This window comes from Macaca nemestrina, chromosome 6 (assembly GCF_043159975.1).
Source record: "Macaca nemestrina isolate mMacNem1 chromosome 6, mMacNem.hap1, whole genome shotgun sequence".
Lineage (NCBI taxonomy): Eukaryota > Metazoa > Chordata > Mammalia > Primates > Cercopithecidae > Macaca > Macaca nemestrina.
The window spans coordinates 49,171,629-49,195,161 of NC_092130.1; the positions used below are offsets into that span (position 1 = coordinate 49,171,629).

The following is a 23,533-nucleotide window of genomic DNA, read 5'->3' on the forward strand; positions in this document are numbered from 1 at the left end:
TTTTTAAATCTGCTTTCCAAAATTTGATAGCAGTTCTTTCTAACATTTAGGAGACATGGTGTATGGAGTCAGAGTCCGGAGTTCAAATACAAATTCTGCTGCGTAATTAGTTAGGTGACTCTGAACAAAGTTCTTTCTAAACCTATCTTGTCTCCTAGTTTAATGAGACCAATAGTATTACCTACCTGTGAGGTCTGTTTTGAGAAATGTATAAGAGAACTCAAGTAAAATTGTTAGCCCAAGGCCTGGCACAGGCTGTGCTGGTAAAAGCTAGCTATTATCATTACACAAGCATATAATTAAGCTCATTGTTCTACATTTGTAATATTGAGAAAATGGCTCATAAAAGGCCCCAAATGGGATGGTATGAGTTCTACATCAATATAGTATAATGTTTAAGTAAATGAATGTTTTTAAAGGAGCACTAACTTTTCTTCTACCACCACAACATGCCAGACACAATTCCAGGCAACAAAAGAAGCTAAGAGAAATAAGGCCCAAACTTAACACAGCTTTACAGTTGAATGACAAGAGACATACATTTAATACATAACTACATTCAAAGTAGTATGACCATGTTTCCTGATTTATCAGGAATCTCTTTTCCTGGCTTAATAGTTATTTGTGTCTTCTTTCATTCTCAGTTGTGTCTAGGTCTGCTGATAAATTAGATGATCATTCCTAACTAGACATATGTACCAATTGCTTGGGATACAAGAGAAGAAACCACCAGGTCTGTGTAAAGCTATAGAGACTGAAATTGCTCCTTTATAGGAACATCTGAATGAGTCAAGTGAATCAAAAGAAAGAGGAAAGGCAGAGGGAAGATTTAATTGTTATTATTCTGAGTCAGAACTACAAAGCTTTCTATACTTGTGCTGTGAACATTAACTAGTAGCAAACTTAGTAAATCCACTTGACCATTGTTATATAAATTAGTTTTGGAATTTAGTATTTTTTTCCTAAAGATATAACAGGCATACTCCAAGAAACAAATTATTCAACATGTATTTGTTTATGTATACAACATACAGTATATCTATTGAGTGTATGTAAGATATACATAGTCTGTTTTTAGTGTGATAGAAGATACCAAAAAAGAATATAAGGCACAGGCAAGCATCATAAAATCTAATGGCAAACCTCAGATATCTTAGCTAATTAGTCAATAAGGTAATGAGACATACGGCACATGAATTGTGATTTGGGAAGATCGAGAAAAATCAGGAATCGTGCAATGTGTTGAGAAAGGAGAAAATAACCAACTGTCAGAAGAACATAGACAGTGGTCCTTTCTGTGACTGAAGCAGCCAAAGATAGGAAGGAAAGCTAAGTCAAATTTTGCTTTACACTCTTACCTGTGGCTGACCCTTGCTGCTCATCAAACCACAAATATTCATTGAATGCCTGCTGTTTGCCAGGTAGCATACCGAGTGCTGTGGAAAAGTTCAGTATAAAGCATAGTCTTTGTCTTTAATGAAATATCACACATCAACATTTGAATAAATAGACACAGTAGCTTTATGAATGTGGTTGAGGGGATCACTGAGGGTCTGAATTAGTTAGAAAAGATTTTTCAAAGGGAAAGGAATTCGAAGTGGGTCTCTGTGAAGAAGGTAGTCAGATCAGTGTTTCCCAAACTATGTATTGCACACCTCTGGTGGTGTGGGAGATGATTTTAGGTGATACACTTCACTGGGTTCGGGAGTGGAAGAATGGAGAGAGGTAGATTAGGGTACGTGCAGCTTGTCTAGCTTCAACACATAGCCTGTGATCCAGTTGCATTGCAGCCCCTCAGCTCAAAAAAAAAAAAGTTAGGAATTGTAACAAAATGTCTCTGGGGACAACCAGAGAAGAGGAAGGGAGCCTTTTGAGGTCACTCTGCTAAGTCAAGTTACAGACTAAGTAACTAAGAACTACTTTGTCTTTTTTTTAAACAGCTAACATCTATATATGGCAAGTAATACCAATTTTACATATATGTAGCAATACAAGTTTCCTTTACATGTTTGTTAAAGTTAAAAATATGAGTCAGCTAAAAGAGACTTAACAAGTAAACAATAATGGCGATAAAGCTTGTGGTAGATTTCACACAGAAAAAAAAAACAATAAAGAGAAAGGGGATGTGGCACTAATTTAGGAAGCACAAAGGTTAGTGAGCAAAAGTTCAGAAATTGGCATCTTAAAGGTGTGTTCTTCTTCCCAGGGAGAGCAAGAACCACAATGGATCTTGAGTTGAGTATTGGCAGGCTGGCATACAAGAGTGCAGAAAGATGAAGTGCAAAGGCAGGTAACAAGAGGGAGTGGAGTCTGCTGGCGATTAAGACTCAGCAACAGGACTGCAGAGGAGAGGATGCTTCTCCCTGTACCTTGAGGAAGCCTCTTAGCCCAGAAGAACCAGCAGAACTAGCACCAGTGTGTGTTAGGAAGCCACTCAGCAAGCACCAGGGGGTCTCCCACCTCTGTGGTTCACCAGGAATCCAGGAAGAGAAGAAATGGAGTATCTTGTTAGATACTCTCAAAGCACCTGGAGATTTGGTGCCCTTAAATTTAACAGGTGGGGCCGGGCGCAGTGGCTCACCCCTGTAATCCTAGAACACTGGGAGACCAAGGCAGGTGGATTGCCTGAGCTCAGGAGTTTGAGACCAGCCTGGGCAACATGGTGAAACCTCATCTCTACTAAAATACAAAAAATTAGCCAGGCATGGTGGCGCATACCTGTAGTCCTGGCTACTTGGGAAGCTGAGGCAGGAGAATCGCTTGAACCTGGGAGACAAAGGTTGCAGTGAGTCGAGATCGTGCCACTGCACTCCAGCCTGCGTGACAGAGCGAGACTCTGTCTCAAAAAAAAAAATTACCAAGTGGAACAGAAATCTTGCCACTTCCTCCTAGCGCAAAGATACACATTGCTTGCATAAAGAAAGTTCATGATGAGTCCAGGCACAGTGGCTCATACCTCTAATCCTAGCACTTTGGGAGGCCGAGGCAGGCAGATCACTTGAGGTCAGGAGTTTGAGACCAACATGGCCAACATGGTGAAAACCCATCTCTACTAAAATAATAATAATTTTTTTTAAAAAAAAGAAAGTTCATGGTGAGTAAAAATTGGAAGTAAAGTTCGAAGATGGCAAACCAGGATTCTTCACACCCATCTACACGCCTCTCCCAGAAGGTGTTACTCCCTCATAGTGATTCAGCTCTTGCTTTTGACCCCACCACTAGCTGGTCTGGGTAGTTGGGAGTGTTCTGATGGCTTTGTTCCCTGCCACTGTCACTGTGGTGGTGTACATGCCCTACCTAATCCCCAGGACTGTGATGGGCAGATTGTAAAAATGCACCACCCCTTTCCCCCAGTAGTCTGGGTCCTAATCTCCAGAACCTATGAATAGGATAAGATAGCATTCCTATGATTATATTAGGCTGTGTGTCATAGTTGACCTTAATGGAAGGAGATTATCTGAGTGGGCCTGGTCTAATTACATGAGCCTTTGAAAGTGAAGAGTTTTCTCTGGCTGGTGGCAGAAAGAGAAGTCAGAAAGATTCAAAGCATGAAAAGAACGTGATGCTTTGTTGCTGACTTGAAGATGGGGTGGGGCCATATGGCAAAGAATGCAAGTAGCCTCTAGGAGCAGAAAGTGGCCCTTGGCTGACAGCTAGTAAGGAAACAGGACCTCAGTCCTATACCCTCAAGGAACTGAATTCTACCAACAACAGAAAGAGCTTGGGAGCAGATTTCCCCCCAGGCCTCCAGATGAGAACTCAGACTTGCAAACACCTTGATTTCAGCCTGATACCTTGAGCACAGAACCTGGCCATGCCGTGCTGAACTTCTGACCTACAGAGAGTATGAACTAATAAACAGATGTTGTTTCAGCCCACTAAGTTTGTATTAATTTGTCACACAGCAATAGAAAACACAGCCACTGTCACAGACCCTACTCTTCTGTAGACTAGCTTTGAGGTGACCCTCCAGCCTCAAGAGTGTATCTGAGTTTCCACTCCATTGTCAAGCCATAAAGACAAAGGCATCAATTCTCAGGCACTAGTAAACGAGCCTGGGGTTTTTGTTTATGATTATACAGGAGAGGGGAAACCATGGGAAAAGAATGGAATTCCTGATAATTTGGCAAATGGGGACTTATTGTGTTATTTTCACTTGGGCAAAAAAGCAAATGTGACATTATTTTGGAGTAACAAGCTGGTAGTCCTCTCATTTGTGGGTGGTAATAGAATTTCTGGTAGCATATGGTGCCAGTCTCTGAAGACGAAAGACAGAGGAAAGACAAAGTCCCTTAATAAAAAGGGAATGGTCTCTAGTGTCAGGCGGATATGGGTTTGTTTTGCAGATTATCTGATCTTGGGCTTATGGGCAATTTTCTTAACATCTTTGAGTCCCAGTCTACTCATCATAAAATATAATAATGCCTACATAATTACCTAATAAGATGTGGCAATAATTAAATTTAATAATTCATATAAAATCTCAATGCCTGCAGCACAGTAGACTATCAATAAATTGCCTCTATTATTACAGTGGAATTTTTTTCACAACTTCCTTGCAATCTTTTATTTTTTTCTGAGATGGAGTCTTGTGCTGTCACCCAGGCTGGAGTGCAGTGGCATGATCTCAGCTCACTGCAGCCTCCGCCTCCTGGGTTCAAGCAATTCTCCTGCCTCAGCCTCCTGAGTAGCTGGGATTACAGGCACACGCCACCATGCCCTGCTAATTTTTGTATTCTTAGTAGAGACAGGGTCTTACCATGTTGGCTAGGCTGCTCTTGAATTCTTAACCTTGTGAACCAGCCTTGGCCTCCCAAAGTACTGGGATTACAGGCATGAGCCACTGCGCCCGGCTCTCTTGCAATCTTTTAATAGTAAAAGTAACTAAATTATGGCATACAATAGACCAATGCTATCCTACAGAAATATAACTCAAGGCACATATGTAATTTTAAATTTTCAAGTAGCTGCATGAAAAAAATGTAAAGGTAATTTTAATAATATAATTTATTTAAAATATTGTCATTTCAACACGCAATTAATCTAAAATGTATTAATGATATATTTTACATTTTTAAAAGTAAGACTTCAAATTCAGAATTTTTTATACTTATAGCACATCTCAATTCAGAATAGCCACGTTTCAGGTGCTCAGAAGGAATGTGTAGCTAGTGACTATGGTACCCGACAGCTTAGCACTAGACTTTAAATAAATATTTCACCAAATTCTCCTTTACTCTTTGTTAATTCTAAAATAAACATAAATAATTGATAAGTGATAATTATAGATATATGAGCACACACATACACGTATTTCCCACTCTGGCACATAGCAAACTTACAGGATTTTTTTTTTCAACCATCAGTTCTTAGTTATAATGAGTCACACTTCAATCAGAGGATCAGGGTATAAGTGGTACACAGATTTCTAATTTCATTTCCAAAACATACCACAAATCGAAGCTACATAGTTAAAGTAATACTTGGCAACCATGATAACTAGGTTAAAACAAAAATCTATCTTGCACTGTAGAAAACATGTTGACTTCATTGCTTTTTAAAGTAACTTCAGTAGATGATTATATATTCATGTCATTTGCTTTTCCTTTAAAAACATTGGACTAGACTTTTGGTTCTACATAAGCTTGTTTTTTCTTTCTAAGTTAACCTACCTATTATGCAAGAATGAAGACTAAAGCAAATCAGAAATGGTGGGTAATAGGAGCAACGCACAACAGCCACCTAAAGACTTATTATTTCTTTTCTTTTCTTTCTTTCTTTTTCTCTCTTTTTTTTTTTTTTTTTTTTGAGATGGAGTCTCACTCTGTTGCCTAGGCTGGAGTGCAGTGGCACCATCTCAGCTCACTGCAACCTCTGCCTCCTGGGATCATGCAATTCTCCTGCCTCAGCCTCCCAAGTGGCTGGGATTACAGGCACCGGTCACCAGGGCCAGCTATTTTTTTTATTTTTAGTAGAGACAGAGTTTCGCCATGTTGGCCAGGCTGGTCTCAAACTCCTGACCTCAAGTGATCCACCCGCCTCGGGCTCCCAAAGTGCTGGGTTACAGGAGTGAGCCACTGTGCCCAGCCAAGACTTATTATTTCTATACACATGTGAAAAAAAATCTGTAAAATCTGTGGTGTGTCCCGGGGCCTGTCGAGGTGGTGTGGGGCTGGGGAAATGACAAGTGGTTGGATGCAGCAAACCAACCTGGCACATGTATACCTATGTAACAAACCTGCACGTTGTACACATGTACCCTAGAACTTAAAGTATAATAAAACTTTTTAAAAAAGAAAAAACAAAATCTGTGGTGTGTCCACCGGATAGAAAGCCTTGTGGAATCTTCAGAGATGATTCAGACAGTGGTCTTTCTCCTAAAGTGGACTCGGAAAATGCAGAACACATCCAAACATGTATAATGCAAGATAGAACACTGAAAGTGACTATGAGAGATTTCCAAAAAAACATAATGCAAGTATTTGTCAAAAGACAATCCTTCATAGTGAGGATGAGAGGTTTCCTAGAAAAGTATCCTTTGTAAGAAGTTCTTTTTTTTTTTATTTTTAGACAGAGTTTCGCTCTTGTTGCCCAGGCTGGAGTGAAATGGTGCAATCTCAGCTCACTACAACCTCCACCTCCTGGGTTCAAGCGATTCTCCTGCCTCAGCCTCCTGAGTAGTTGGGATTACAGGCATGTGCAACTACACCCAGCTAATTTTTGTATTTTTAATAGAAATGGGGTTTCACCAAGTTGGTTAGGCTGGTCTCAAACTCCTGACCTCAGGTGATCAACCCACCTCGGCCTCCCAAAGGGCCGGGATTACAGGCATCAGCCACTGTGCCAGGCCTGTCTAAAGAATGGTCTTTAAGGGAGAGTTAATAGATCAATTCAATGCAACAGATTTTTGCTGTCTACCTATTGTGTGGCTATGGTAGTAGGGAGTTCGTGTTGGAAATCTGTATCCTTAAGCTGTTGGGATGGTGATGAAGAATGGTGGAAGACAATCCAGCAACTCAGCACTGTTACGTATTCCAACAGCTCTTTTTACCTCATACTACCTCTGACATCCCTTAGCCGCTGAGGTATTCCCAAGCTCATCTCCCATACACCCAAACAGCTTTATGCTGCTTCTCTTTTTTTAACCCTCTATTTAGGATATGGCTTTCAGTCTTGACCTTGCTTTCATACCAGCCTTACCATGAGATGAGTGCTTCATTCTCTGACAGAGGTCCTACAGCCACATGCAGACTCTGCCCATCCCCTGCTCTGGCTCTATCTCTAGGCAGGAAGCTGCTGAATCAAGAAACTGTCACCACAGCTTCCGGCTCCAGCATTACCCCTGTGCGAAGAGGAAGTTGGGCAGTTGAGAAGTATTATCATAGAGATAGATCTAGTGGAGGACATTTGACTTAACCTGTGGGGGTCCAGAAAGGATTCCTAAAAGAGCAGATGCTTGAGAGGAATTACCCAAGAAAGAAGGGAAAGGTGAAATTCTCTGTGTGTAGAAGAACAACATGTATAAAATCAGAAAGATACGGGAGTTTGATGCCTTTAGGGAACTAGAGAATGAGTTCAAGGGTAGAGGAAGGGTGCATGTGAGCCCAGATGATGCTGGACCTGCAGAAAGAGGCACTAGATCATGATAAGGAGTTTTGTTGTTGTTGTTGTTGTTGTTGTTGTTTTTGAGACGAAGTCTCACTCTGTCACCCAGGCTGGAGTGCAGATCTCAGCTCACTGCAACCTCTACCTCCCTGATTCAAGCAATTCCCCTGCCTCAGCCTCCTGAGTAGCTGGGATTATAGGCGCACGCCACTATGCCTGGCTAATTTTTTTTGTATTTTTAGTAGAGACGGGGGTTTCACCATGTTGGCCAGCCTGGTCTCGAACTCCTGACCTCAGGCAATCCACTCGCCTCGGTCTCCCAAAGTGCTGAGATTAGAGACGTGAGCCACGGCAACTGGCTGATAAGAAGTTTGACCTTATTTAGAATGTGATAATGAGTCAGGCAGGAGGACAAAATGTACTAATGATGTTGCTTTAAGAGTCAAGTTCAAATATATGAACATATGCTTAATATATCATACAAAACCTTTGAACTTTAAAATAGTCTTGCTTTAATTACTTTAATTAATTATCCTCGATAAGCTGCTTGTAAACTTCATTCATAAAAGATAGTATGTGAGAACTTGAAATGAAATTATAGTACTTCCGTGATTCTTTCCTTCCTTCCCTCCCTTCCTCCCTCCCCCTCCTTCCCTCCCTCCCTCCCTCCCTCCCTCCCTTTCTTCCTTCCTTCCTTCCTTCCTTCCTTCCTTCCTTCCTTCCTTCCTTCCTTCCTTCCTTCCTTCCTTCCTTCCTCTCATTCTCTCTCTCTTTGTTTTTTACTTCTTTCTTTTTTGAGACCCCTTCTGTTGCCCAGGCTGTAGTGTAGTGGCACAATCATGGCTTACTTCAGCCTTGACCTCCTAGGCTCAAGTGATCCTCCTTCCAACTCAGCCTCCCAAGTAGCTAGGACCAGAGGCGTGTGCCACCATGCCCAGTTAATTTTTATTTTTTTGTAGAGACAAGGTCTCACTATGCGTCTAGGCTGGTCTTGAATTCCTGGGCTCAAGTGATCCACCCTCCTCAGAATTCCAAAATGCTGGAATTACAGGCACGAGCCACCACACCCAGCCCCTGGTTTATTTTTTATTAATTGGAACAGTTTTATATTACCTGGAGTGATCTCCTTAGAAGAGTAATTGCACACATATGGGATTCAACCTGGGCAATGTTATTTCCATGTGGTAGTCTGCTATTCATGTACTGTCTCCCAGACAATTTTTTTTTCTTTTTTTAGTTTTGCTTTCTCTCACAATATAAAATTGCATATTCTATCCTACTAAAGAGCATGTTAAATGCAAAGATAAAAATATAAGAACCTGTTAGAAGAGGCTGATGGCTTAAAAGAGAAAGGAAATTAACTTCCTTGATGTTAACATTTTGGCTGTTTGACAAGCTGATGGAAATTTTCTAAATGGGGAAAAGATGAAAGTTTTCTTGAAAATGATTACCTTTAGTAAGAAGAATGATCTCCACAGTGATTTCTTGGTGTAGAAAAGAAGGAACTCCAAGAGGATTATTATGGCCTTCTACTCCAGTCAAGACCTGCCCAACATATTCTTTTGCACAGTACAAAAGAATTTCAGTTCGAGTTTCACATTCTGTTAACAGATATATTGTAATTGAATAAAACCGATGCACAAAATGTTAAAATAAGTCATTTATTTGTTAAGAATTCTGATAAGTAGCTATGTTATTGCTCATCATTTCTTAGCTTTGTTTTTATATAGTTTTATTGTATCTATATATTCTTTAAAAACGCATTTAAAAAGTTTAAAATTAATGAAATTTTTAAAAGCAGTTTTAGGTTGACAGAGTAGAAAGTACAGAGGGTTCTCATATAACCCTACTTCCCTCTCTGTCCCTCCCTCCAGTTCCCCCTTTTGTTGACATGCTGGATTCATGTGGTATCTTTATTGTAACTGCTGAGCCAATATTACCATAGGATTTCTTAAGAGACCCTGGGGTCTTGCTATGCTTACCAGGCTGGTTTCTAACTCCTGAGCTCAAGCAATCCTCCTACCTCAACCTCCCAAAGTGCTGGGATTACAGATCAATATAATCGTGTCAATATAAGTTCATATTGTTGCTGTCATTGTAAATTACTTATTTTGATTGTTGTGTAACACTTTCTGTTGAAATATACCACAGATTATTTATCCACCCTCCTGTAGATGGGCATGTGTATGAGTTGTTTCCAAGTTTTTGCTTTTGTAAAAAGTGGAGTTTTGATTGTTCTTGTACCTGGTGCCTGCTGTATATGTGCAAGAGTTTCTCTTGATGTATACCTAACAGTAGAATTGTTGGCTCATAGGGTATAGGAATATTCAATTTGGAGTGATAATGACACAATTTGCCAATTTGCATTTTCTTTTTTTGTTGTTGTTTAATACCCATTATGCCCCAGAACCAACTTTCATTAGATCCACAGCCTTCCCAACACTTAGCACAGACTCCTTAAGTTGTTGCCTTTTGAATAAATGTAAAATGATGTCTCCCTATGCTCTTTTTTTAGAGACAGCATCTCACTCTGTTGCCCAGACTGGAGTGCAGTGGTGCAATCATAGCTCACTGCAACCTTGAACTCCTGGGCTCAAGTGATCCTCCCACCTCAGCCTCCTGAGTACCTAGGGATACAGGCATGCACCACCATACCCAGCTAATCTCTGTAGTCCTTATTTGCATTTTTCTGATCAATAAAGCTGTTGAACAAAAGTTCTCAATTTTAATATTGCTTAGTAGATGTTAATTACAAAGAGTTTTTAACTTTTGTTTTTGACAGTAAAGTCATCAAATCAAATGGAGGAGATTTTTTTATATAGTGCCAGGTAGGAATCCAGTTTCTTCCTGCTATATTTATTAAACAGATTCTCCTTTCCTCACTTTTCTGACATGGCATCTTTGTCATATATCAAACATTTATGTGTGGGTCTGTTTCTAAGATATCCATTCTATTTCATTGGTTAATTTTAATGCTGCACCAATCACACACCATCTTATTAATTTTAGTTTCATAATAAATATTGATAGTTACTAGGACAAATCCTCTCTCTCTGATACTTCTTTAGAAATAACCTGGCCGGTCGTGGTGGCTCATGACTGTAATCCCAACACTTGGGAAGGCCAAGGTGGGCGGATTGCCTAAGGTCAGGAGTTCGTGACCAGCCTGGCTAACATGGTGAAACCCCATCTCTACTAAAAATACAAAAAATAGCCAGGCGTGGTGGTGTATGCCTGTAGTCCCAGCTACTCAGGAGGCTGAGGCAGGAGAATCACCTGAACCCAAGAGGTGAAGGTTGCAGTGAGCCGAGATTGCACCACTGCACTCCAGCCTGGGCGACACAGCAAGACTCTGTATCAAAAAAAAAGTAACCTGGCTATTCATGGACACTTATTATTATTCAATATATATTTTAGAGTAATCTTATCAAGTTCCATTAAAGCTCTTGTAGGAATTTTAATTGGAATTACATTGGATATTTTGATAAATTTGGGAACAATTGACACATTCATAATAATACGTCTTCCCACACATTAACACAGGTATAGCTCTCCATTTATTCAGAACTTTTTCATATTTCTTAACAATGTTTTATAATAATTTCCCCTAAAGAGGTCTTGGCTAACTTCCGTTAGCTTTATTCCTAGATAGTTGATATTCTGTGATATTACTGTAAACAGTTTATTCTCTTTATGTTTTCTAGTTGTTTGCTGCTAGTATGTAGTAATGCAATTGACTTTTGTTTTACATCAGACATCTTGTTAATTTGAAAATTATTTGGGATTTTCTATGTAAACAATCATATCAACCACAAATACAGTTTTATTTCCTCCTTGACAATCCTTATGCCTCTGCACTGGTTAGGACCACCAATGAAGATTAAATAGAAAAAATGATAGGGGAATCTTCATCTCATTTCTGTTTTAAAGGGGAATGCTTCTGCCAGGCGTGGAGGCTCATGCCTGTAATCCCAGCACTTTGGGAGGCCAGATGGGCAGATCACAAGGTCAGGAGTTTGAGATCAGCCTGACCAACACGGTGAAACCCTGTCTCTATTAAAAATACAAAAATTAGCCAAGCGTGGTGGCATGCGCCTGTAGTCCCAGCTCCTCAGGAGGCTGAGGCAGGAGAATCGCTTGAACCTGGGAGGCAGAGGTTGTAGTGAACCAGGATCGCACCACTGTATTCCAGCCTGGGCAACAGAGTGAGACTCCGTGTCAAAAAAAAAAAAAACGAATGCTTTTAATATTTTCCCATTTAGAATGATGTTTCTTTAGATTTTCTAGTATAGATACTCTAATCAAGTTAAGGAAGTTTCCATCTACTACTAATGTACTAAAATTTTTTAATTATTTTAAAAAATTGTAAGTAATTTTTAAAATTATGAATAGCTGTCAAATTTTGTAAAATACTTGTTTTATGGCTGGGCATGGTGGCTTATGGCTGTAATCCCCAGACTTTGGGAGGCCAAGGCAGGAGGATCACTTGGAGCCTAGATTTCATGACCAGGCTGGGAAACAAAGTAAGGACCTGTCTCTATAAAAAGAAAATTAAAAATTAGCTGGGCTTGGTGTGCTTATAATCCCAGCTACTTATGAGGCTGAGGTGAGAGTATTGCTTGAGCCCAGGAGTTCCAGGTTACAATGAGTTATGATCCCACCACTGCACTCCAGCCTGAGTAAGAGTGAAACTCTATCTATAAAAATAAATAAATAAATAATTGTTTTACTTTTTTTTTCCCCAGACAGAGACTCACTGTGTCTCCCAGGGTGGAGTGCAGCGGCACATTCTCAGCTCACTGCAACTTCCACCTCCCAGGTTCAAGTGATTCTCCTGCCTCAGCCTCCTGAGTAGCTGGGACCACAGGCATCTGCCACCATGCCTGGCTAAGTTTTTTGTATTTTTAGCAGAGACAGGGTTTCCCCATGTTGGCCAGACCAGTCTTGAACTTCTAACCTCGTGATCCACTCGCCTTGGCCTTCCAAAGTGCTAGGATTACAGGCATGAGTCACCTCACCTGGCTGTTTTACATTTTTAATATGATCATACAGCATTTCTATTTTAATCTGTTGATGTGACAAATTATATACATAGATTTTCTAATATTAAACCATTGGTTGTAGGATATTCCCTTTTTAAATACATTGCTGGATTTGATTTGCTAATATTTTGTTCAGTATTTTTGCAAAAATACTAAATACTATTTGTCTCAATAAAAGGTATTACTAAAAACCTAGCAAGAGACATAGAGCAAAATATTGAGGAAAATCTACAAAATAAAATGGAATTAAAGCAAGCATTTAAAAGGATTGGAGTGCTGGGCGCAGGGGCGCATGCCTGTAATCCCAGCATTTTGGTAGACTGAGGCGGGCAGCTCACCTGAGGTTGGGAGTTTGAGAACAGCCTGACCAACATGGAGAAACCCTATTTGTACTAAAAATACAAAAATTAGCACGGCATGGTGGCATATGCCTGTAGTCCCAGCTACTCAGGAGGCTGAGATAGGAGAATCTCTTGAACCCGGGAGGCGGAGGTTGCAGTGAGCTGAGGTTGCGTCATTGCACTCCAAACTCCGTCTCAAAAAAAAAAAAAAAAAAAAAGGATTTGAGTGAAAAATATAGGTAAGGAAGATAAGAAAAGAATCCAACATATGCATAATTGGTGTCCTCACAAACATGGACCCTCACCCACCCTGAAAAAGAACCATCATGTGTATTTAAAGACATAAATCAAGAAAAATTATTTCTACAGATAAAACGTAACTTAACTCTATTATGGACCAACCTACATGAAATATATCCTAGCAAAAAAGTTACTGAATGTCAAAGACCAAAAAAACGCAACAAAACATTTCATTCTTGTCACCCAAGCCAGAGTGCAATGGTGATCTCGGCTCACTGCAACCCCTGCCTTCTGGGTTCAAGCAATTCTCTTGCCTCAGCCTCCCGAGTAGCTGGGATTACAGACGCCCACCACCACTCCCAGCTAATTTTTATATTTTTAGTAGAGACGGGGTTTCACAATGTTGGCCAAGCTGGTCTTGAACTCCTGACCTCAGGTAATCTGCCTGCCACAGCCTCCCAAAGTGCTGGGATTGCAGGCATGAACCACCACACCCAGCCTGATTTTTTCATAGCCCTGACTCGAACTCAGTAGAATAATGTCCTCAAGGAACCCAAAGTCCTCAGGGAAGGGAAGCATGACTCAACAATTTTATGTCCAGTTAAATTGTCTTTCAGTTATAAAAGTAATAGAAGTACAATTCTGAATATGAAAGAATTCAGGCAATATAACCCCTGTGAGTTCTTCTTGAACAAACTGCTTGAGGATTTACTTTCAGCCAGGTAAGAGATGGAGAAACTGCAGCAAAAGGACAAAATGTGAAGTACTGAATTCATTTAGCTGACATAGACTGTAAAATAGACTATATAGACTAAAACAATAGACTAAAATAAAAGTCAAGTTTATGGTTAAAGATAAAACATAAATGTCATAAATTCTGATGTTCAAGGAATGTTACTTTTAATAAAGTTACCTTGTTATTAATGAAGTTACTTTTAATAAAGTTACTTTTAATAAAGTAGAAACAGGAAGAAAAAAGAAGGTAAAGGCTCAAGTAACCTCAAGTAATATGATTAAGAAAATCCATCTGACGTTGGGATTTTTTAAAAAGTTCGCCATTATGAGAATAACATTAATTACTCACCTGTTTAAGTCCCAATGGACCATGGTAAGCCACCAAACACTGTTAACTTCTATCAGCCTTCAGAACCCTTTAACTAGACCAGGGAACAGCAGTGTGTAACAACTGGTATGTTAAACATTATGTGAGAAGACTAAGTACGTTTTTTTTTTCTTCTTGGTATGACACATTGTTTCAATGTACAATCTTGGTAAGAACAGGTTGTTCTTGACTATGAATCTGGTCAATTGTTATAGAAATCATCAATAAGGGTCACATTGAATAAATCCAATCAGTATGTCAATACCCAGAACAGTATCAATTATGGTGATTGACGAAAGAACAGTAGGCACAGTACAGACCAAAAATAAATAAATTAGAAAGCAAACACACCAAAACCCGAAAATAACCACTTAAAAGATCTGGTATCGAGAAAATTCAATAATGTTTGCTGCCTCCTCCTTGGGAGAGGTTGGGGACCAGCTCCCAGACATTATCTTTGTCTTTTCTTTTTTCCTGTTTTCATAATTATTTTCTGATTCCATTCTGGGTTTTCCCACCAGTCTATTTGTTGGTTTGGATTTGCTCCCGTAAGGCTAGCTGCAATTCTGAGCAGCCACTGGTAACCACTATCTTAGCTTTGTCATTACATTTTCTTTGAATACTTTACGAACAGCTCCTGCTGTCCCTTATCACGGTTCCCCCCAGTAATTCTGAGTCCCCCAACTTTAGCCATAAAATTACACATTTTCATGTTTGTTTGCTTTTGCGGTGAATCCACCTCCCTTCAGAGTGATCTGCATATTTTTAATTTTTGAGGGCTGGTAGGCCTTGTTGCTGTGACATAACCCAACAGGGCTTGGAGCATATTACTCAGCAGCCCCTCTTTTTTAATTTTGAGATAGGGTCTCACTCTGTTGCCCAGGCTGCAGTACTGTGGCACGATCTCAGCTCACTGCAACCTCTGCCTCCCGGTTGAAGCGATTCTCTCGCCTCAACCTCCTGAGTTGCTGGGAGTACAGGCGTGTGCCACCACGCCCAGCTAATTTTTCTGCGTATCGTACACACAGGGTTTCACCCTGTTGGCTAGGCTGATCTCGAACTCCTGGACTCAAGTGATCCACCTGCCTTGGCTTCCCAAAGCACTGGGATTACAGGTGTGAGCCACTGAGCCCGGCCCGAAGATGTTTTTTGTGTGCTTAAAATTGAACGTGTTTTCTGCAGTTGAGGTTACAGTGTTCTCCATATGTCCATTAAGTCAAGTTTGCTAACCATATTGTTCAAATCTTCTGTATCTTTTCTGATATTTTGGGTCTTCTTATTCTATCAGTATTGAAAAAGGTAGATTCATATTACCCACTATGATTATAATTTTGTCTAATCGTATTTGTAGTCACATTAATTTTTGCTTTTTAGATGTTGGGGCCACTTTATGAAGTTCATACAAATTTAGAATTATTCTGTCTTCCTGGTGAATTGGACCTGGATATTTTATCATTGTGGAATGGTTTTCTATCTCTACTTTTTGTTTTAAAGTCTGATATTATTAAAGCTACATCAGTTTTCTTATGGTTAGTATTTGCATGGTCAAAATTTTTCCATTCTTTTGCTTTCAACTTCAGGATCTGTACCGAAAAAAGTGAGAGTTTATTGAATTCTAGTTTGACAGCTACTTTCTTTCAGCACATTGAAGCTACCATTCTTTTTTTTTTTTTTTTTATTATACTTTAAGTTCTAGGGTACATGTGCATAACGTGCAGGTTTGTTACATATGTATACTTGTGCCATGTTGCTGTGCTGCACCCATCAACTCGTCAGCACCCATCAACTCGTCATTTACATCAGGTATAACTCCCAATGCAATCCCTCCCCCCTCCCCCCTCCCCATGATAGGCCCCGGTGTGTGATGTTCCCCTTACCATTCTATTGTCTTCTGCATTCCATTGCTGTTGTTAGGATCTAACTATGGCTCCCTTAAAGGTATAAACTGCAGATATGAGCCTGGGCAGCAGGAACTTAAACTCAGACAATTCATCCTCTTTCTCATGGACTGAGATTATGAGCCTGCTGGCCTAAATTAGAAGCTAAATTTACAAGCAACTTTAAATTTGTATTGATATCAGAACTTCTCTATTTTCACCAAGAATCATTGTTTTAGGAATGACCAAATTCTGAGACCAGGATTGGCTGCATAATTTGTAGGACCCTGTGCAAAACGAAAGATGCAGGGCTGATGTTTAAAAATTATTAAGAACATTAACTTGGCAATAGCAAAACATGAAGCCTAGTGCAGGTCCTTCTGATCATGGAGCCCTGTGCAATTGCACATATTGCACACCCATGAGGCTGCCTGTGTGAGGGGGCTATGCTTGCAGAACTCATCTGCACAAATGGACTTATTTATTCCATTAGGACTGCAGTGAAATTCAAAGGGCAAGAAAGATGCTCACAAAAAAATGAGTCATAAGATCATTCAAAGATTTCATTTTAGAAGTGCACAGTCTCTAAAAGGACTAAGGCGCAATAAGTGCTTATTGCTCCAGGAAGTTCTCAACAGTTCTGGGATCCTTTACTAGTAATTTGCATGATTGTAAGAACTAGGCTTAGATAACTTTCTAACCAAAAATCAGTGCCCTGTGCCCTTTGTTCACAATGTTGACATGACCAGTATGACTGATACACCACCTCCCTCGAACCTACTGGGAGGCTTTTCTCGGTGAATAGTTCAGGCACCATTTACCCTAGAAAAATGAAGACTACTACAACTAGAAAGAATCTTGGTATGTTGGCCACCATCCAGTAAGAGGTTCTTAGACCAACATAACCACCTAACCTTTGAATCCTGGCTGCCCGAAATTTTTGGTTACATTTAAAAATGGTCAAACAAGAGCATACATATAAACTAGCTCCTGTTGTGTACGCAGTGCCTGCTAGAACTTGTGGACAGATGTGATAGAAATCAATTCTGTTAATTATATAATTTTGAACTATTTAATTCAGCTAAAATGACACCAGACCCATTTGATGAATAAAAAGATTGCATGAATAAAAGGAGTCATAAAATTTTAGAAAGAATTGGATAACCTTCTTGCGAACACAAAAACTTTTTCTAGAGAGAATAAACAAATTACTTTTTATAATTCTCAGCTATTGACTTCAGAAGGCCACTTATTCGGATTATAATAAGCAAGCAGAATGTCAAAGAGGTGAAAGGACTCGCTTTCGTTCAATTTACTACAAACATCACCACTTATAAGAAGGTAGTACTGAAGCAGAAGGAAAAAAGAATTCAGAGTTCAGTTCTGCTTTCTGAACATTTTCCCATGTTTTGGTTTTGTAAAGGACAACTACCACCCGTCCTTTAGACTTCACTGTGGAAATAATAACTTAGATGAAACAAATGCATACCAGCAAGTAAATAATAGTTGTGTGTGATGTGTGCCTGGAAGAGTATCAGGCCAAATTAAAATTCAGATATCTGATAAGATACCAGGCTTTCATTAGGTGGGGCAAATGAAAAACAATACTATTATTCATTCATTCAACAAATGCTTATTGAATGTTTACCATATGTCAAGTGGTAAGATAGTGAAAAATAAAAGATTTATATATATATAATCTTGCATATATGTAATCAATTATATATAAGATTATATAATATATATAGTACCAGAGATTAATATAAAGAGGAAAAAGGCAGGCAAAAGGACTAGGAAGTGGAGAGGAGTTAAAATTTTACATAAAGTGGTGGTCAAGGTAGACTTCACTGAGAAGATAACATATGAAGAAACACTTGAAGAAGATGCAGGAATTATGAGAGTTTGAGTGTTTGTGGATATGAAGAGATTGAAGATAAAAGAGAAGAAATCAATAATGGAAGAAAGTCTGGGAGGTGAGAAGGGGGTGAATCAAGGGGTGTAGGCAAAGAGGGTGGGCTCAGTAAAGGGGAAAGACAATTCATTTTCAGAGATCAGAGAAAATGACCTAAATATGAGTTAAGAGTAAAAGGGCAATTGTAACTTGTTGACTTTTATACAAAGTTAAGGTCATATTAGCAATCTTAAATCCTGTGGGATGTGATGACATCTAAAGAAATAGTGATGATCATTAGTAGAAAAAAGAAAGGTAAAAATATATAACTTTGAGGCCTGAGGTATAGCATAAGGAAAAACAAGCTTATCTTAGAATAATGCATGGATAGGTTCAGTGTTTAATAAATTATTAGGACAGCTTATAAAGAAAGCACCAAGCAAAATAAGGCCATGACTTTATAACCATGAAAAAAACATAAAACTGCCGGGCGCAGTGGCTTATGCCTGTAATCCCAGCACTTTGGGAGGCCAAGGTCAGGAGATCGAGATCGTCCTGGCCAACACAGTGAAACCCCATCTCTACTAAAAATACGAAAACAAAAAATTAGCCGGGCGTGGTGGCGGGCGCCTGTAGTCCTAGCTACTCGGGAGGCTGAGGCAGGAGAATGGTGAACCTGGGAGGCGGAGCTTGCAGTGAGTAGATCGCGTCACTGCACTCCAGCCTGGGTGACAGAGCAAGACTCTATCTCAAAAAAAAAAACAACAAAAAATAAAAAATATGTAAATAAAACCATCTGAAGGAAATTCAGGAAACTAAAGTTATCCAGCATACACCAGAAATGTATCATCGATAAACACTGGTTTGGATTCCATGGTCCCCAGCAAAGAAAGTAAAAATCAATTCAACTCTGGCATATATTTTTCATTTTCTGACAAAAGAGTGTTTCCAAAATCACTGATATAACCACATTTTTTTCCAGAACTAAGTTTTAGGACAAATTCACCATAAGCCCTTTTATGTTTAAAAGGAATTGGAAATATCACAGATATTTTATCATGATTTTACTAAAACTGAGGAATTGCTACTCAAAATTTTATAAAACAGAGGCTGCACCATCCAATTATGGTGAACAAAGGTGTAGGTCACTTATTCTGTGATGATCTCGCAGTACAAGGATGTTTACTCTTTCAGAAACTTGCTTAACCGACGCCTTAGTGTTTTGTTTGTTTGTTTGTTTTTTAACAAAGAAACTTGCTTAAGTTCTGAATAAAATCTGCCTGAAGTTCATAGCACAAGGCTAAGAGTTATGTTTGGTTGCATTTCAATATTATAAGTGCACTTTTCTGATATCTTTTATAAGGTTCTAAAATAAATGGACAGTAGATATTTGATGTAGTTTGACAGGTAACCAAACAAAAATAAACATACAAAGAAATGTTAGGAAAGAAACCCATTACTGTTATATTTGTGAATGAATGACTCTAGAATGGAAAAGTAGTTTAAACTCTGAGCGAAGACAAAGCATAACAAAAATTCATGAATTTTTAAATTTAGAAAACTGCTGCATAAAACATGGAGAAATATTTAAAGTCTGTAACTGAGCCTACAAGAAAAAGAGAAAATTCCCTGGTGCCAGAAATTGCAGATAACTCATTTCTAGAGTGGAAAGTGTATTAACTGATACTAAGATAGATTACTGGATACAAATGTTGACCCCAGTAACCAGGGGGTGGGTTTTAACAATCAAGGAGAACATAAAATATAGTCTGGACCCTTCTAAAGCAGGGATATAAAACTGATATTTCCTTAAGAAAGCAATGATCTAATGAAGGAGTTCCCCTGTGGGTAAGACGAATAGAAAAACTGTCAAATCAGAGTCAAGGAAGTTTGCTCTGCGCTGGACTCTGTTTGGGATAGAGATCCCCTTCCCCAAATGAGAAACCAAAACTTAAAGTTAAGCTTCTTCCAGATGAGGAATCTGAATTTATTCTACCCCTATGGTGAGGGAAGTCCAAGCTGAGACATTAATATTAAAACTGATGCAGGACCCCAGTGAAAAATACCTAGGGTGCCTGGCAGAAGCAAATACAAAACTGCTCTATAAGGTTGTTCTTTTTTTTTTTTTTTTTTTTGTTGAGACAGAGTCTCGCTTTGTCGCCCAGACTGGAGTGCAGTGGCCGGATCTCAGCTCACTGCAAGCTCCGCCTCCCGGGTTCACGCCATTCTCCTGCCTCAGCCTCCCGAGTAGCTGGAACTACAGGCGTCCGCCACCTCGCCCGGCTAGTTTTTGTATTTTTTAGTAGAGACGGGGTTTCACCGTGTTAGCCAGGATGGTCTCTATCTCCTGACCTTGTGATCCGCCCGTCTCGGCCTCCCAAAGTGCTGGGATTACAGGCTTGAACCACCGCGTAAGGTTGTTCTTTCATCAATGGTCCATGAATTTTACACTCTAGCTAGGTTCACAATAAAAAATGGCAAAGTCACTCAAAATACACAATAAAAACCCAACAAAACATATAAAATTAGATTACAGTCCCTCCCAACACAATAAACAGGAGAATAAGCAACCTCAAGGCCTTGAGTTATAGAAAAACATTTCGGCCGGGCGCGGTGGCTCAAGCCTGTAGTCCCAGCACTTTGGGAGGGCAAGACGGGCGCATCACGAGGTTAGGAGATCGAGACCATCCTGACTAACACGGTGAAACCCCGTCTCTACTAAAAAATACAAAAAACTAGCTGGGCGAGGTGGCGGGCGCCTGTAGTCCCAGCTACTCCGGAGGCTGAGGCAGGAGAATGGCGTGAACCCGGGAGGCGGAGCTTGCAGTGAGCTGAGATCCGGCCACTGCACTCCAGCCTAGGCGACAGAGCGAGACTCCATCTCCGTCTTTTTTTTTCTTTTTTGAGACAGGATCTCGTTCTGTTGCCCAGGCTGGAGTACAGTGGTGTGATCACTCCTGGGCTCAAGTGATTCTCCCATCTTAGCCTCCTGAGTAGTCGGGATTACATGCATAAGCCACCATGCCCAGTCAGAAAATGTTTCTGAAAAATAATTATCTTTCAAGTTATTAAAAAGATTTAAAAAACTAATTTTGAAAAAAAAATTATATATATATATATATATATATATATATATATATATATATTTTTTTTTTTTGAGACGGACTTTTACTCTGTCACCCAGGCTAGTGCAGTGGCGCGTTCTCGGCTCACTTCAACCTCCCGGGTGGAAGCAGTTCTCCTGCCTCAGCCTCCTGAGTAGCTGGGATTACAGGCGAGTGCCACCACGCCCAGCTAATTTTTGCATTTTTAGTAGAGACGGGGTTTCACCATATTGGTCAGGCTGGTCTCAAACTCCTGACCTCATGATCCGCCCACCTCGGCCTCCCAAAGTGCTGGGATTACAGGGGTGAGCCACCGCGCCCGGTGTAATAGTAATTTTTAAAGATAAAAAGATTAAAGAAAAGACAAGAATCAAAATTACAGGATAATGCATAGGAAAGAAAACAGGCAATTTTGATTTTGAAAAACATAAAATTCTAGAAATTAAAAAGTTATTCGAATTGAAAAATTCAATGAACTAGTTATTAGAGTACAAATTATACACACCTGAAGAAAAATAATAATAAAATGGAAGATAGAGAAGAAAAAAAATTTTTTTAAGGTTTATTTATTTATTTTTTCTTTTTTTTAAGTTCCGGGACACATGTGCAGAATGTGCAAGTTTGTTACATATGTATATATGTGCCATGGTGGTTTGCTGCACCTAACAACCCGTCATCTAGGTGTTTTGTTTGTTTGTTTGTTATTTTGAGACGGAGTCTGGCTTTGTCAGCCAGGCTGGAGTGCAGTGGCGCGATCTTGGCTCACTGCAAGCTCCGCCTCCTGGGTTCAGGCCATTCTCCTGAGTAGCTGAGACTATAGGCGTCCGCCACCACGCCCGGCTAATTTTTTGTTTTCGTATTTTTAGTAGAGACGGGGTTTCACCATGTTGGCCATGATGGTCTCGATTCCTGACCTTGCGATCCGCCCGCCTCGGTGTCCCAAAGTTCTGGGATTACAGGTGTGAGCCACCACGCTCTGCCCCCGTCATCTAGGTTTTAAGCCCCACATGGATTAGGTATTTGTCCTAATATTCTCCCTCCCCTTGCCCCCCACCCCCGAGAAAATTATTTAGAATGCATCATGCAGTGGTAAAAGGATGAAAAATACGATTGAGAGGTTCTGAGACATGAAGAATAAACTGATAGGCCTAATATATGTCTGATAGTGGGTTCAAAAAGAATAGTAAGAATGCAAGAGAGCCTATATATAAAACATAATGGCTGATAATTTTCCAAAGATTATGAAAGAGGTAAATTCCCAAATAGAGGAGCACATTGAGAATGGAAAAGAATAAATACAAATAAAATAAGGCAATGTGCAATGGCTCACACCTATAATTCCAGTGCTTTGGGATGCCAAGACAGAAGGATCATTGCTTGAGACCAGGAGTTTGGACAAAGCCTGGGCAATATAGCAAGACTCTGTGTCTACAAAAAAGAAAAATATTAGCTGGGCCATGGTGGTGTGCACCTATAGACCTATATAGTCCTAGCTATTCAGCAGGCTGAGCAGGAGGATTGCCTGAGCCCAGGAATTTGAGGCTGCAGTAAGCCATGCTCATGCCACTGCACTCCAACCTGGTGACAGAGTGAGAGACCCTGTCTCAAAAAATAAATAAATAAATAAATAAATAAATAAAAATAAAATGAAAGCAAAGTAAATGTGATGTCTGTATGTCCAAACACATTACAGTGATACTACAAAATTCCTACAAAGCCACTGCCCTCCAGCCTGGGCTACTGAGACTCCGTCTCAAAAAAAAAAAAAAAAAAAAAAAAAAAAAAATTCCTAAAAAAGAAAGGAACTCTTAAGGAAACCCTGAGAAAATGTGGACATTGCAAAATACCTCAGATATAAAGAAAAATCAGAAAGGCAACCCAGAAGAACAATTTCATTGATAACAGGTACATCAGTAGCAACTATAGAAATCAGAAAACAAAGAATAATTATTTCAAGGTGCCAAAGAGGAAAAAAAAAAAACATCAGCATAGAATTCTACATCAGGTGAATCTATCATTCAAGAATGAAAGAGAAGTAAAAACGTTTCAGACAAGCTGACTGAGGCAGTCTGCATCTTAGACTTTTTCAGAAAGAACTTTCTTAATAGAAAGATAAATGAATTAGGGAAGAGTGGGATGCAAAAAACAATGATGATCAAAGGATTTTTAAATATTGACCTAATAAAACAACAATAAAATGACTAAATTTGGTTTAAAATGAGGTGATCCCTGCTGTCTCCCACAAACAATTTTATTTTTTGAGAATTAGATGAGCTTATTTTAAAGTTTATGTGGAAAAATAAACCAGAATAGTTGGGAAAAAATATGAAA

The 23,533-nt window shown here is 39.5% G+C and overlaps 1 long non-coding RNA gene across 1 annotated transcript; it reads right to left on the bottom strand.

The window, feature by feature from the left end:
• Positions 1–5,795: 5,795 nt before the first annotated feature.
• LOC139363547 (uncharacterized) lies at positions 5,796–15,909 on the bottom strand. Its single transcript, XR_011624177.1, has 3 exons — positions 14,313–15,909; positions 9,057–9,206; positions 5,796–7,342 (listed from the first exon to the last, which is right to left on the bottom strand). It is a non-coding gene; the product is annotated as an uncharacterized lncRNA (long non-coding RNA).
• Between the last annotated feature and the right edge of the window lie 7,624 nt (positions 15,910–23,533).